Raw genomic sequence first — 11,693 nt, 5'->3', positions numbered from 1 at the left:
GAACAGCAGTTGGAGACCAAAAAACATCCAGAATTATTGGGACCTTGTGCAATGAAGTCTTATTAATTTTGAAATGGTCCCCAAAAATATTGCAAACTAACCATTTTAGCCCAAAATAAACTGCCTCGAATTATCTTGGAACCCTTTATTAACACAAATGAGTGTGTTCACACATTTCACAAAAAGATGATTCAGTGACACTATTCAGTGATCTAATGTCTCATTTAAAAGCTTTTCCAGTGTATCAGAGTGCACCTGCTGAAAATAAACCCTCATCATCCTCCCCTGTCCTCTTTCTTACTTCTTCACCACTGAGAGTTTCCCACATTAACCTTTTTCCCTCTGACAGGGAAACACAGTAACTATACATTAGCTAGCACACACATGTGAAAAACTGCACACACACCACACTGTTTGCGTGTTGGGTGATATTTGCAGAGCTAGTACTACTGCAGTTATTTTCGTATTCTCGAGCAAATACCTCCATGCCATCAGCTGGAAACAACACAAAAACGTGAAAATTGACCTCGTTCAACAGTAACATGGCAGCTCAGTGTGACAAAAATCAGCAGAGAGGTCGAGCGTCAGGAAACGAAGAACCCACTCAGTGCTTGTGCAGATGCAGATCGCTTTCATAAAAATTCTGAAAATGATTACAAATACATGCGTTAAGTTAATCGTAGTGAGAATGTTTTGGCTCTGTGTTGCACACGAGTTTGAGGGACTTTACATCACACGCTGACAGAATGAGCAACAGCAGCAGGCACTCAGTAGTCTGTCTCATCTTTTAAGCCACCAGGACTTCAATCACCCTCGCTTAAGCCCAAAGATTGAGGCTGCTTAGAACATTATTCCTTCATCCGATTGAAAGTTGGGACAAATAGAGCAATGGGCTGGAGAGGGTTTCGCTCTCATTTCCCTTAAGAGCCTGGATGCAAAGACAATTACCAAGTTGTGGGCACCGCAATGGAGAAGAAAACCACTCTAAGTCCATGTGGGATGTTCTGTCTTCTACTAATCTTGCATTCCCCAAGTAGGCCAGAGTGTTTCTGCAGAAAGTCAGAGGAACTTTGCTGTTTTCATCACAACTGAGAGTACATATGTCTGTCGTAATGACACAAATATAAACGGCATGTACGACATTTCTGTCCCGATTTTAATAATGGGTTTTTAAAACCATACTTCTGTCGACGAAGCAGTTTGTCCGTGCCTGTGTTTGAAGCTCCACAAATAACATTCATTTATTTAATCACCAAACGATTCAAAGATGGAAGCCCCGGTGGCACGGGGATGTGAGGACCATTCATTTTCATGTCACTCAGTCTTTTATCTTTTGTTCCCTATAAATCACATGTTGATTAATGTGAAATGACAAGCTGAGAGACGCTGAGCGCGGGTTTCAAATTGAACAATAATCAAGTGGGTTGAGAGTGACCCTGGCATGCAGGCAGACAAGCTCACAGCTGCCAATGGCGTGTGTCTCTTTCCCCCCCGTTTTAATTACAGGCTAGACTTAATTAAAAGTTTCTGTGACATTTCTTAGTGGCTGGTTCTCACATCAATTAAAACATGATTCCTGAGCTCCAATCCAAAGTGGAGTGGGTTTTGTTTTCTCCACAGCTGTCGTAGAGAAGCTGTGAGTTCGGTTTATTAGCGCCACACAATTTGCACAATTGTTAATTTGTCATAAACTCTGTATGTGGTCTCCTCTCCGGGGAGGCTGCGTTTTCTGTCAGAATCAGACAATTGTTTGTATTGTCAGCTTTAATGCACATCTCAGAGTGATGGTTTCACATGCTATCAATCACGTTTCCATTCCAACGTCTTCATGAAGACTTGCGACATTTTAAGGTGGGGTTAGTAAATAGCATCTTTAGTGGGCTTTCACATACTTGGGGAGGAAAGTGAAGTCGCAGCCTCCATTACTGACTCATTTCAAGAACTCAGCTTCAAGCACCTCAAAATGGGCTCTCCCTTATTCTCACACTCCTTATTCTGAGGCTTGGAGTAAATTTTTCATCTAAAGGAATAAGAGCTATTCAGACAAGGCGCTCAGCGCATCACATATTGGAAATCTAAGCCATCAAAATAAGTCCTGGATGCCTATTTGTGATTTAGACCTTATGGGAGATTTTCAAATGGATTCAAAGAGAACATGTGCTTGGAAATGACTGTGGATCACTGCACCACCATCCACGGTGGTTTTGAGGTCTGTGCACAACCTAATTGAGTTAGACTATTGATATTATACTTTATGAAAAAATAAGTATCTCATAATGCTTTTACTTGCACGGATTCCACTTCCAAGCATACATTAACCTGTTCCAAAGCTAGAATCGAGGCTTTTTACCTTAAAAACATCAGGATAAAATATACGCTCTCCGTCGTTTTCCTTTTAGTTCTGAGCTGCAAGCTGAGTTTGATGCCAGCAGCATCGGCTGACTAACTTGTTTGAATATATTTTACACACGTTAATAATGTCAATTGTCTGCAGGCAAGCGAGACTGTGACTAACCTGAGCTTGGTGATATTTCTGAGCTAAATGTTGACCCAACAGTGATCTGAGTCACAATGTTTTAAGTGTCATTTTGTCATGTCTTTGAGGTTTGTCATGTTAGCTTGTTAGTTAGCACCAAACTCAAAGTACAAAGTGGTTGATTTTCCAGGTGCTTAGTAGTTTAATAATAAGATAAAAACCGAAGGTGCAGGAGTAATAAAGGATGATTCTGTATCCCACAGAAATATGCCTGAACAGGTAACCTGCACACGGTGTATTTGGAACAATGCTTCTTCTTTTTCGCTCTATGACACCCATCTTAATAAAAGTTCAAATTTAAAATGATAGCAAAATAAAATCCATTATCATTCCCAACGCATAACATACCGACGATTTGCCACGCCCCTAGGCATCCCATAGTAACCCTAAAGGTGCCTTCCACGTCCTTATGAGTAAGACACACTTCAAGCAGAGGCTCCAGCCGTCCATTCCAACCTTAACCCTATGACATCGTGTTTTCCAAAGTGTTTCAGGTTAGGCTGATTTTCATGTCACACGTAAAACTCATGTATAGATTCACTCCAACCTGCTCTCATGCCTCCGGACGTGTAACATTACCGACGATTTGTCACAGTCATCGGTAATGCGCTGGGATGAGAACATGTTGACTTATCCAGGACTGGGTTGGGGGGGGCAACAGCCTATGAAGAGAAGCCTAAATCTCCCTCTTCCCCAGGAAGCACTGAATAGTGACATTAGCAATAAGGCTGCCACGATTAGTCGACTACCTGCACACATCTGTAACAAGTAACACCCTGCAGGGGTCGTGTCCAGGTAAATGCAGATCACTGTCCAAAGGCACATATCCATCCATCCATCCATCCTGGACTGGTCACCGCTAGCATATCAGTTTAAACATAACTGTACTGTCACGTAAAATACTGATGTGCACTAAAAGAACAATCTACTCGTGTCATGTCAAATGTAAAAGTCTACAGCATGTAAATGTTACATCAGTCGTTTGCTTGTTGCTGGTATATTTCACTCACTTACATGTTAGTGTTATGATGGCGCTGGAGAAAAAGTTAATGACAGCTCATCTTTAAATTGTTTCCATCGTTACATTTCTGATTCAGATTTTTCTGCCGATTCATCATTTTATCATAAACCAACAATATGTGAATAACGTTAATCACACAGTGAAACACAATGACAGAGTAAAACATGCGTTTTTTTCTGCTGTACTACTATTGTGCTTTTGCACTAACATCTCTGCAGTGTCACAGAATGTGAATTTCTTTGACATTCAGTGCAGTAAGTGCTATCGGAAAACCTGCTCTCGTAAGATTAACCTGCCGTCACCTTTCATTTTTCACAAACCTCCTGTTGATATTAGACTGTTGGAGCCACACATCCTGGAACAAACACAGTCTAGAGAACTGTCAAGAGACAGACCTTTATTTTCAGAACATTATTTTTTATTTAGCACAGAACAAAAATCACTTCCGCAGGCAGGATGTCGCAGCACTTATGATACGACTCCAACAGTTCACTGCGTGTAATTAGCAGCTGAAAGTTAGTGGCCACAGAGAATCCACAGATGAAAGCGAGAGTGGCCTCAAAAAGACTCCGGGGAAAGGAGAAGCTCAAGGCTCGTGATAAGTTCAGGCAAGTGTGTAAACAATTTTCAACCTCAAGGCCAGCAGGCTTCAGTAATGGATGCTTAACCCAAAGTAGAGTGATGTACTCCCCGCCCAGAAACACTGGGACCGGCTGAATTAGTGCGAGGACCTCTGACACACTAATGTAAATAGAGGAGCAGAATTTACAGAGCACGGCGTTCTTCAACCTCTGAAACCACTCAGAGATCGAGGCAAGAAATTTATGTCCTTTGCCTTCGTGGAGAGGGGAGAGGAGGAGAAAGTGAGCGAGCGTCGTGCAGAAGAAACAAACCTGATGTGAGTCAGCAACAAAGGAGACCCAAATATTCACAAGGGGGAACCTTCATAGCTGCTTTTCATATAATGTTTAGGATTTGATCCACTCCACTTTTTAAAGAAGACCAGCCTTTGAAATCAGTTACACAATCTTCGACTGATTCGGGCCCAATTTTCAGATACGGCTTTAAGGACTGTCACGGTCTACACGCATCGACCGCAGGAGAATCAGCCAGGGTCATTGCAATGTAGTGTTCTTCTGTGATACCCTGGAATTCATGTGGAGTTTACTTTGACACAGACCACCCACCTAAACACTGTGCAGACCAACAATACAACAGTGCTTCTAAAAGCACGACAATCTGTCGAGCTCAGAAAAGCAACTCAGAAATGACAAAAGGAAACAAACGATCCCAGAGCTCCAGTTCAAGTGCGGTGACGCAGGTGGCTTTAATGTTGTGTTTGTGGATGAATCAATTTTTGTCATCTAATGAAAAAGGATCACAAAATCAGATTATTGAGTGCAGTTAATGTTGACATGTGAAGTTGTGCAGTTCATCAACAGAGTGTAGCCTTGGGTAATGTAAGTCAATCATATTTTTTTTAATATGATTGGTCATCAGCCAGTCAGCTTCTGGTACAGCTGATTATTTGGCATTTAAATGCAACCTGTTATTATCCAGAAATTGCTCTATAAGCGCAACAACCCAGGCAGCTCCATTTGGTACAATCAGATAAGATAAGATAAAATGACCTTTATTAGTCCCACAGGTGGGAAATTTATTTTGTTACAGCAAAAGTGCAAAGTTATGTAGCAGAAATTAGAAAACACTGGAATGCAATAAAATAAAATAAAATACTATATACAATAAGCAACTGATGCAAACACAACGTGTCTGCAAAGCAACATGTGATATGATTCTAATATGTTACATGTGGCTTTATCTGTATCTGGGCTTCTCTTAATGCTAATGCTAACACTGATATAGAAACCCACATTTGACTTTAGTAGGTTACTGGTTTCTAAAAGTCGAAGCAACACTGAAAAATGACCAAAGGCATTTTTGCTGTGTAGTGCAGTGAATCCATCTGAACACAAACTCGATCGATTCTGTTTACTTTTTCTCGCTGCAGTAACTTCAGTCATGGAAGCTGCAGTTTAGCATTTATTAGCTTTCAGCAGACTTTTAAGCTATGATCTGCTCAGGCCAGGCCACACAGCCTCACAGCAAAACGTATGCGGTAACTGTGATATGCAGCTGTGCTAACTGAACATGTAAGGTGCTTATTCATGTTCCCTCGTCTAAGGTGACTTTACAACATTTAACTGTTTGTGAAAGAAGGAAAGAGAGTAGCTTGCATAGTTTGCAAGTTGGTATTTTGTCTCTTGGGTGAACTCACTGCTGGTCCTCCCCTCAGTCGTTCTCTAACAAAGCCCTTATCTCGGTGTGCAACGTGCTCGGGGTAGATGAACAGTAATATGAAAGAAGCATTTTGTTTTCTCAGAGATGCGCTGTGCTGACCGCTGATGTTTAACTTCTTTACATAACACAGCTTTAATTCCAAATATAATGCACAACAGACAATATTCCACTAGTAAATCATAAGATCATCATTCATAAACATAAAGCACTTTTAATTGTCATCACCCAAATAATACCTGACGTGATAAAGAGATTGAGAAACCCAGCTCCATGAATAGCTGCTAGCTGTGGTGACTTGGCAGTTTGTTTAAAGAGACCGTATCAGACCTGAGCTCACATCTCGCTCACTACACATACGAGCAGCAGATGTCAGAGTTCTGCCCCATCAACAAAGACACCTTACAGAAACAGTGCAGCACCTAATTTTGCCGTCTGCCCACTAACTTTAAAGTTTTAGCTCCATAGAAACCGACATTCGTAACAGTGGGACTGTAACGCTTCTGTCTCGCACCTTTTTCCATCACTGAAAGCAGCACTTATTAAAAATACAGCTCATACCTCAAACCTCTGATCAGCCTCTAAACTTAATGGTGTCATTTTGAGGCACGACTATAGGGAAGACAGATTTTTATTGATCTACAATACTTCCTCATTTCAGTCAGCTTTTCATGTTGGTCAAACCACAAAATGTTTTCAGCGATGTCATCATTGTAGGAAGACACAGTTGATATAACTGTGAGTCCAGTCTTTGGTGATTGTACACTATTAGAAAGATTAGTAACACCGACTTATTTAGAAAACTGTTTCAAACCCTCTGAAATCTTACTTGGAGGCCAATAAATAGCACGTAGCTCCTGGAAACCAAAGAAGCAAACCGCCTACGGTATCCATCGAGGTTCAATCCTCGGCCCAGTTCTGTTTAACCCGAATCTGCAGGGCCTCACTCAGCATGAGGAAATGTCATAAAACTTCATAAAAGAGTGAAAACTTTAAAAAAAAGAGTAAAATCAAAAGGTTGCTGTCGAGCTGAAAGGCTGCTTCAAAATGAAAAAAGGAAAATTAATAATTGTTTTATTTCAGGTTATTAAGTGTTCAGCAAAATAAATAATCACAGCACTTTGTTCTACAGCTTGTTTTGACTGCAGCAGAATTGTAATCATGCATTAATTATACATTTTTACCTGTAGGGGTTATTAATATTTCCATACATGATATGTTAAGCATATGTTTTAGCCCAGTGATCATTTTGGACTACGTTGATCTGTGTGTATGAAATCATTTCATAGATTTGCCTTGGCTACTGATGGTATGCAAGGTAAGTGATCCTTTCACAAAGCTTAAGCTTTATTGATGAGGAGGAGGCTGAAACCAATCAGGGTGATCTCAGAATAATTTCCTTTGTTGTGAAAACTGTAGTTGAGATTGTGTTTGTTACTTTTTGTCTGTGTTTTTTTCCACAGATTTGCTATTTTTAAAGTAATTTGAGTATTTAACATTGCATTAAAGCTCCTAAAGTGGAAACTGTAATAATCAGTTGATATGACTGAAATATGTTGTTGTTGAAGATCAGTCAGACTTGCTAAGACTACCACGATGCAACAATTAAAGATATTTTTGTGCAGTAGAGTTATTAATTATATAAAATGTGCATTTTGTCAGGGGCTGTGCAAACATCGCATGCTTCTCCCACTACAGTTGTTCAATTACTTAAATGTTCTCAGCAGTAACTTCCATTAAGGATCAGAGGGTCCTGCTGTGATGCAGCAGCAGTTAAAGTGATGATCGTCTCATAAATGATATCAAGTCATTTTGGACTTGATTTTGAATTTAACTAAACATGAAGCAAAAGTAAAAACAACTAAAAACTAAACTGTCTAAATCAGGACACGAACTCCTGCCTCTTTGAGTCGAACATTTTTAACACGTGTTTATAGACGCGATACATCGTGTTTTATAAATATTGCTTACAACTATATAGTAATAATAATAATGTACAATTTATAAGCAGTGGTTAATATTCAGTGCTGTCAGTAACATCGAGGATCACAGATTTTTTTATAAAGAGCCATTTTGTGTGAAGCCTGCATTAAAAGCCCGGACAGTTTTTTGCTCAATGCTGTTTTCTGTTATTTTCAATTTTCAACTTAAAAAAAAATCTCTGTCTGTTGTCACTTCCTCAGCTTTAAGTGAGTTTCTTGCTTAATTAAAGAAGTGCTCTTGGTCGCCCGCTTTAGAACTCACCATAGCAAATTAACTGTATGAGTGTTTTTTGGTTATATTACAAAGAGCAAAGACGGCGGTGAAGGATTAGTGCTACTGTTCTTTCTCTCCCTGTGTGTGTGTGTGTGTGTGTGTGTGTGTGTGTGTGTGTGTGTGTGTGGGCACATGTAGTTGTGACTGTGGGAATATGAATATGAGAGATGAGATAAATCAGAGTGCCATACAGTAATGGTGCGTGGGCTTCACCGAGCATGTTTCAAGTCAAGAGGAGTGTGTGTGTTTCTTTTATCCCTCGCTCATGGCTCGTTTTATTTTAAGGCATGATGACAGGTAGGGAGGATGGGAGCTGAGGTGGTGACTCACAGTAAAAGAGCAGAAGATGTGAGAGAACGTCTGGTGCATGCTCGGGTGTCTCATTCAGTCCTGGTAACGATGCGCTTGCTTAAAATGGAAAAGTGTATTTTCCTGGGTGGGCCTGTGGGGGTCAGATGGTGGACTAGTGCAGCTTTAATCACATCAGTCCAAACTGTTCTGAGCTCGGAGCCTAAACCTGACCCTGAACGTTTTTTACAGTAACAACAAGTGGATGTGTAGAAAGGTTCAGCTGATGTGGGAACTCAAAGGAACTGCAGTTCATTTCACGGTGGCTCTTTTTCCTTTGATTGTGAAAACATCACAGTTGCCACAGTTTTTACTGAGATCTGAGGACCTGCTGACAACACAAGTGGAAACATTTATGTGATTCAACATTTTGCTGGTTACAAACATCTTTATAAGAAAGACCAGAATAAAGTCCATGTGTGTGAATCTGATTCTCTCCCCATCCACTCGCTGAGGGGATCAACTGGAACTTTTCACTTTTTAACAGAAACGAGTCTTTTGAAAAAGGACTAAAATCTTCTCTGTTGGACTTTCTGTTAAGGTCACTGCATGCCACTGTGGTAAGGTAGGATGTTATGAGATAAGATGAACCTTTATTAGTTCCACACGTGGGAAATTTTTTGTCATGGCAGAAAGTTTAAGAGCAGTAAAAGTTCAGAAAAACACAACAGGATAGGATAAGATAAAAATAGAACATGCACATGTGTGGTCCTCTGCAGACACCATGTTGTGGAGTCTGACAGCAGTTGGAAGGAAAGGCCTGTGAAATCTCTCCGTCCCACATCGTGGGTGCCGCAGCCACTGAAGGAGCTGCTCAGTGCTGTCAGAGTCTCCTGCATGGGGTGGGAGATGTTGTCCAACAGGGATGACAGCTTAGCCACCATTCTCCTGTCACTCACCACATCCACTGAGTCCAAAGAGCGTCCTAGAACAGAGCTGGCCCTGCAGATCAGCCTGCTCAGTCTGTTCCTGTCCCCAGCTGTTAGTGGCATCATGACGAAGTGGAAGCGATCAGGAACGGCAGCAGCTCGGCCACTAAGTCACAGGCCGTGCAAAATCACAGAGTGGTGTGAGGCGAATGGTGCACAAAGGTGGGTCGCTGCAGACCTCCAGTCTTCACGTGGCCTTCAGACTAGCTCAAGAACAGGACATGGAGAGCTTTGTGGAACTGGTTTCCAAGGCTGAGCAGCTGCATCTAAGTCTTACATCACTAAGTGAAATGCATAACACTGGATGCAGTGATGTAAAGCTGCACTCTGCATGATCTCTGGGGTGACAAATCACGCTTCAGCGTCTGTCAAGCTGATGGACGAGTCTGCGTTTGCTGATTGCCAGGAGAACAGTACTTGTCTGACTGCACTGTGCAGAGTGTAAAGTTTGGTGGAGAGGGGATTATAGTGTCGGGTTGTTTTCTTAAGGAGTTGGGCTCAGCCTCTCACTTCCAGGAAAAGGAACTCTTAATGCATCAACATACCAGGATATTTTGGACAATTTCATGCTTAATTTCAAGGCAGACAAGCCGGCGCTTATAAACCCGTAAACCTGAATGAAGAAGAGGATGGCGTTTGCTTTAAAGGCGTTTTAAAGAGCTGCTGAATGTGACAACAGTACATGACAAGATACAAAACATTACAAATGAATATACACAAATAAGTGAAAATGCAATTGAGTGTCACACATAAGGCAGGGAGAGCACACGTCTCAAATGTGTCTGTATGGAAAGCCAGAGGTGGGAGAACCGCAGCGAGCCCCCGAGCACAGAACCGAGTCATCATCCATGACATTGATTAAATCAGATACTATTAGAGGGCTACAGAAGCAGGAATTCCCTTCCCTTGATTTACAGTTTATTTACAGTGTTTACAGATGACAGGGCAGATTAGGGTTTAGAAAAGAAAAGAAAAACTGCACAAAAACCCAGAAAACTGTTCTAAGACATGAGAGAACTCACCAATCACATCCAAGGCTAAGCCCATGGCTAACTGGCTAACACTCCAGCCTCATAGTTTCATGCGTGTCTGTCCCTCAGGAGACAAGCCAAGCTAATGAAAATTATCCTCCTTCTATCAGTGCAAACCATTTTGTTATATTCACACACAAAGCTGACGTTTCTGTACAAAAACAACAAAAAAAGATGTTTTAATTGTCGTTTCTAAGGCTCCATAAAACTACAAAAGGCTACAAAAGTTAGCTTCCATTGTTTAAAACAATTATTGAAGACAAGATGTTTCAACCACATGGTAAACTCCACATCACCCAACCATGAACAGATTTGGGAATCTCTCCCTGTGTGACAGTCTGCATCTTCGACATAGACTCGGAGCGTGGTGGTACCCAGCCTTCCATCATTTCAGTAATGCTGACTTTTGCAATTAGCTCACTTTAGTAAAGGGTTGGGATTGTGTGGGCGACTGATGACAATTTTGACACTTAGGAAAATGACCAGAAGTTAAGCTCAGTGGTAAATCCAGATATTCTATTTAGCCTTGCAAAGACTTCAGGTAAATGTGAAGGAATGGTTCACAGCAGCACTGGCCTCACACTCACTAATCTCTGTTTGCCGGCTTGATGTAACAGAAAAATCATTCCAGTGTACTGTTGGCCACGGGATACAGCAAGAAAGGAGGAGCTGGAGTGGAGCTGGGTTGCAAAGTGGCTTGAAGATGAGCAGCAAATGCGGCAGGCTGCTTACGGAGCACAACATGTGAGATTTGCTGGTTTGATGTTTAGAAGGACTCAGCTGATGTTCGCCGTGATCCAGAGCCGCTGATCTGCTGTGACTGCAACCGGATGAATTAACACTACGGCTGACATTCAGTGTACTTTTACTACTGTAAAATATAAATGTCCATTTACTAGAAATGTGCTCTGTCGAAGGACGGGGCTGTGTTAACCAATCAGGTGGCAGATCCTAAATTACTGCTGAAACAGAGCATTTGGTGATCCCTGTGTATGGTACCCACACCCCCACGAAGCACAGTGCAGTCAGAACATGTCATTTTGGATAGGTGCTGTAATCTTCTACAAAACAAAAGAACACAACATGAGACTTTCAGATTCTGCACTTGTTTTACAACTATGCACAAAAGCTTTTTTCCTTCTGGAACTGAGGCTGGTACTTGCCTCCAAATGAAAATGCCGTGTGTGCCTTCCAAAAGATGTGACCCGTAGCGGGCAGAATATAAATGCACTGAAGAGGTGTTTTTGATGTTGGAAATATCAGGCACTCTCTTC

Source organism: Perissodus microlepis, chromosome 15 (genome assembly GCF_051167445.1).
Source record: "Perissodus microlepis isolate ML-2025 ecotype Zambia chromosome 15, ASM5116744v1, whole genome shotgun sequence".
NCBI lineage: Eukaryota > Metazoa > Chordata > Actinopteri > Cichliformes > Cichlidae > Perissodus > Perissodus microlepis.
Note: the sequence above shows the minus strand (reverse complement) of the source record.